The sequence below is a fragment of the Haliotis rubra genome, unplaced genomic scaffold (genome assembly GCF_003918875.1).
Source record: "Haliotis rubra isolate DU_JTF1 unplaced genomic scaffold, ASM391887v1 Scf39, whole genome shotgun sequence".
NCBI lineage: Eukaryota > Metazoa > Mollusca > Gastropoda > Lepetellida > Haliotidae > Haliotis > Haliotis rubra.
Genome location: NW_025767068.1, coordinates 1,387,418 through 1,392,814, shown reverse-complemented (window position 1 = coordinate 1,392,814; position 5,397 = coordinate 1,387,418).

The window sequence follows — 5,397 nt, the reverse complement described above, 5'->3', positions numbered from 1 at the left end:
CATGTCCTCTGTTGTCTTAACACATATTTTCATAAAACATGGAGAAACATTTGGAGCATTCAACCATAGTGAGTAACTGTTTATTTTGAGTCTTCTGTGCAATACTTGCATTTCAACACCATGTGCAGCTGGATTATCCCTTCCATTTGTGCTGTCAAGAGCTATCCTTACTAGAAGTTGTACTTGGCTCCAGTCTTTGCAAATTGTCCAAGGGTCTGAGCAAGATGACATTCTCTTTTAACTGTTGCCTTCCCTACATTCACATTAATTGGAATTGTAGTCCAGTTTTACACAGCAGTCTGTTGGTAGCTTGGTCAAAGGAAGAGTCAGGATGTGGTCCAACTTATATCCAGCCTCATATCACCATTAGATGAAGAGTTGTGTCCCTTAGTAACATTGTGTATATAGTATTCCCCGAAATTATTGAGAAAGTTGTTTTTGCAAATATCTAATGCATGTATATAAACTATAGAAGTTTTACTTAAATGAATATGTTGAGATATGATTCTCTTACAGTCTGTCTTTTCAGTACTTTTCAGACCTCCTTGCCCTGCAATACACGAATGAATGTGCCTAGTTATACTACCGATCAAAGTTTGTAGGAAATCGTGTGACAGTGTATCCAAATATTAGACCTCTTCTTTCTTCATATCATTAATATTTCTTAGTCCTTTTTGGTTAATTCTGTCTTCCATTAGTCCCCACACATTCTCAACAGGGGTAAGATCAGGGATGTAGCTCGGCCAGTCAAAACCTTGAACATTTTCATCCAACAATCAGTTTTGTGTAGCCCACAGTGTGTTTTTGTGGTGTCACTCCACGTGATGATATCCCACCTGGGGCTATGTTTTGGGCATTGGTAGATAGGTTTTACTGTATCTTTTGTCCAAATTTTCACACAGTTCGGAAAAAGCCAGACAGAATCTTCATGAGAAAAGAAAACAGTTTAAATGTCTCTTTTTGTGCATCGTTCATCAGTGGTGAGGAAATTCCGCTCTTTTTCACCCTGTTAAGTCTTTGTAATTCTTGTCTAAGTGTTTTCCCCTACTCACAATCTGACCAAGTTGCCAGTGATCTGTAGTACTGAACATCCTTGGCCACCCTGCCCCTGTCTTGTGCTCAATCCCACCTCCTGACTGAATATTCTTCAAAGTTCTGTATACTGTAGATAGAGGAATGACATGTCTACCAGCTAACTCTTTTGTATTAATCACACCCCTTTCAAAATCATCTTGAACCAGCTTTCTTTTCTCATCTGCTGTCAAATCTGCCATGTCAACTAAGGAAGCTGTCTGCACCACCAGGGGAGATAACTCTTGATGTAGTAAGGTTCACTCTTACTCCATCAAGAGTTGCCTCCCATATTGAGTACCTTACTATATAATGTAACACCTATTTTAAAATTTTGTTAGCAGTATTAGGAAACAAAGATTCTTTTGTTTTCATAAGTGTCTCTCTTGGAACTTTTACTGCTTTATGAACGGCATTTTCAACTACCCCACGTGGATATCCTTGTAGCTGGAGATTCGTCTTCAATTCTTCTAATCTTGCACTTCTTGTGTCCACATCCAAAACAATAGTACCAAAAATAATTTAATTCTCCATAAGTCTCAGTCGTCTACAAAATGATGTATATCTACTTTCAATTCTTCTTTGTTCTGCTTTGGTGTTGGCGTAAAATTTCAAACCCTGTTTAAGTAAACTGATTTCATAGAATAACAAATAAAGTGTCCTGAAACATCGGCGCGATGTATCCCACTGAGTGAACATCTAGATGTTCTCTGGATGCTTTGTCTGGAAGGAAACGATATTAAATTTACAATATTTCCTATTTATCAAGTTCAAAATTCGGACAAAGTAACACGAATTTTAAAAAACACTACTTTATAGACAAGTTCAAACCAATGCTAAACCATTGCAAGCTGTGACCTTGTCGCTCTAGAATGTTGTCCCTATTGTGTCAGGTTATTTCAGCAATGTGTGACACTGAGAAGTACTCATGAGAGCCATCAGATACCTTAATATACACCCAAAGCCATTATAAATGCAATTTCAATTTCATAGCTTATTTACTTTCACAGATATAACATGACAAAATTGATTTGGCAAACATTTCTGCAAAATTTCATGGAGAAATCTATAACAAAGGCACAAATCAGTAACGTCAGAGAGTCACAGAACAAGGCAGGGGGTAAGCAGGATTCAATAACGGGTATGCACACCACAGGCCCTCGTGTCTTTGTGAGGATTAAAGATTAATTATTTTTTTTTAGATGACCATGAACTCGAAATGCTTCACAGGACACAAAATCATGACAAGGCTGGATACTTCGGTGTACCCCACCCACCTGCTTTGCCGATCGCTACGCTACCATCGCATACAATCGATTAAAACTTATTTTTTTATAATGTAAACATATTCATGGATGATTGGCCTGTTGATCACCACTCATGACACCTACCAGTTCTTAATTGTTATTTCTGTAAGTTGATTGAAAACCAATTTTTACCCTCAACTACACAATCTGCACAAAACGGGGCTGTGGTCGAAGTAAGCCCTCGGATTGGTCGACGCTTGTTAATCTCCACATTCTTTATAAATTCGCAGGAGTTTTGACTTCATCGAGTGCTTGACTTGGAAATGTAAGCATTTTTTGTCCAGCATTGGCTTTTCAAAAGAAAGCATCAGCTGCAAAGGTCTTCTTAACAAGCGTCGACCAATCAGAGGGCTTGCACCCGTTTGGTGCAGACCTATTGCACCATGAAGCTACCACCCCCAAAATGCTCCCTTTCCAGAACACAGTTATGAGCAAGATGTTCATGTTGACATAGTAAATGTGTTGGAGAAAACTGACATTGAACTGACAAAATGACATCACACCATGGTGTGTTCTGCAGATTTCCCCATTAGCTGCCCATCACTGTCTGGCAAGTTGATGATGGTGCAGTAGGATCTGACCTTGGTAGGGTCAATGGCACTGTATCCCAAAAGCAGTCACATTTCTTCGGACCGTATGTGGGATGATATGGCATTGTCGTGTCCCAAATGTCCTCCTTGCTGCTGTCTGGAATCTGTGAAGACGGATGTGACGGTCTTGAACAGGGGTTGTCATGGGTGACACACCATGTTGGCAACTGTCCCTGTGGTGTTGAAACGATGTCTGAAACAAGTACTAGTGGATGGGTGGACAGGAAAGTGTAGGGCTACCTGCACCTGCGCAGCACCTTGGTTCAGCATTCCAATTGCCTGGTTTCTGTTGTCTTGCGTGGGGCATGGCATTTTCCCCCAAGTGATGGATGTTCAAATTTGAAGGGCCTGAGAGCAGGGAATGCACGTGCACAACATGACATCTGAATCTCAGAATTACACTGAAATGTTGCGTTTTCAAAAATAAAGTCATTACTGTGAAATGATATGGGCTTCAAACCCAGAATTCCACAGGAGAGACCCAGCACACACAACATCTCTGTGACTTAAGGACAAATACTCCAAGTAACTCTTTGCCAGAAATAGTACATAAAATATTTGTTGCGTTTTTAATGGTTTTGAGTATATATGTGAATGTAATCTATATGTAGATTTATCCATCTTAAGCTGTGGGGTGATGCTTATATGTTTCAAGAATGGTGAATTGAAAGGTTTTCAGGGAGAGTTGCATCACCTTGACCAAAGCAGATTTTCTTGGATACAGAAATATATATACTGAACCACAAAAGAAATGTCGCACCAATAGAGGTTTCTTAAAGCACACACATTAATTCACTCTAATTAACAATCAAAACGGAGGATTGAGTTCAAACGTTACAATTATGGTTAACACATATTCGGGTAGCACATTCAGAGTTCACACAATCAAAATCACCAAAAATGATACTATTAAGATACCCCCAAATCACTATTGTGTGTGGCATCGATGAAAGCGTTACATCGTCTGTACATGGAATGAATAAGCCGGTTGATGAAGGCCATAGGCACTTGGGTCGATACTCTGCAAAATGCCTGATGGAGTCCAGCAGCAGTTGTCGGCCTTGGGTGGATGTCATTCAGTCTTCTTTGAATCTCGTCCCAAAGGTGTTCTATTGGATTCAAATGAGGACTGAGTGCAGGATATTGTAAGGTTTGGATGCCATGTTGTCTTAGGAAGTCCAATGTTACTCTGGCAGTGTGGGCACGAGTGTTGTCTTGCTGGAAGATATCATTTCTGTAACGTCCAAACTTTGGTACAACATGGGGTCTTTTGACTTGTTCAATATAGTGAGTAGCCGTCATTTCCTCACCCTGGACAGAGATTCTGGAACACCACAGTGCCCACTATCTGGTTCAGACTGATTGCACCCCACACCATGATGCTTGGACCACCCCATGAGTCTCTTTCAACAATACACTCATTGGAAAACAGTTCCCCATGCCTTCACCATACTCTCACTCTGCCATCGACTGTCGAAACACAATATCGGCTTTCATGAGAGCACAGCACAGTTCTCCATTGTCGATAACGCCAATTTTGATGCTGAGTTGCCTATTGCAGTCTGACGAGCAGCAAGGACAGGACTATGATATGATCTGTGACAGCAGAGGTTTCTTTCATGCAAATGTTGACGCACTGTATCGGTACTAAAGGGTCTGTTGTGACTCCCAGTGGTCTGACTCCTTGTTTCCGTCGCACTGGGGAAGCGATCCTGCAGATGGTTGCGCACAACGGTCTTGGATGCTGTTAGTAAACTGATACCACTCATTCAGTCTGTAGATTGTCCTAACATGAACATTAAAATGGTGTTTTTATTATGATTGTATGGTTTGGTAACATGTTTTTCAATCAAAATTGACTGTTACTACCAACATCAGTGGGTTTTCTGATGAAAAAGCATTTCACCAAACGCACCTAAAAAGGCAGATGTGGTAAAAGTCTGTGTGACATTCATGAAAATGAAAATGCACATGCATATCGTGACAACCCTACCAATAAAAGTGAGTCCCAAACTGCGCCTGAAATCATTTTGTTTTGACACAATCGCCATGGCACGACTTAAAGCGAGATCAGAGAAACCAAGTCTTGGGACCATTGCAAGTTTGCCAGACTGCACGGAGGGTAGCCAATCATTTTGTAAGTACAAAATCCTGCATTTGGTTTTGAAAGACGACATTTCTTTTGTGGTTCAGTATAGTATGAAGATATTATTCATCTGATGTGGCACCATTATGTCCTCAGATCTTCATTCAGATTGCATCAAGTCACATCTCACAGCCAGCATTGTCTGCTCCAAGCTTCTTACTAAAAAGTCTCACAGGGAAAACCTGTGTTCATCCATGTTGCCATGACCAGTTCTCAGTAAAGTCTTGTCAACAATTTTTCCTATCTAACTGTGATCAGTTGAAAACAGAATTTGACACAAATA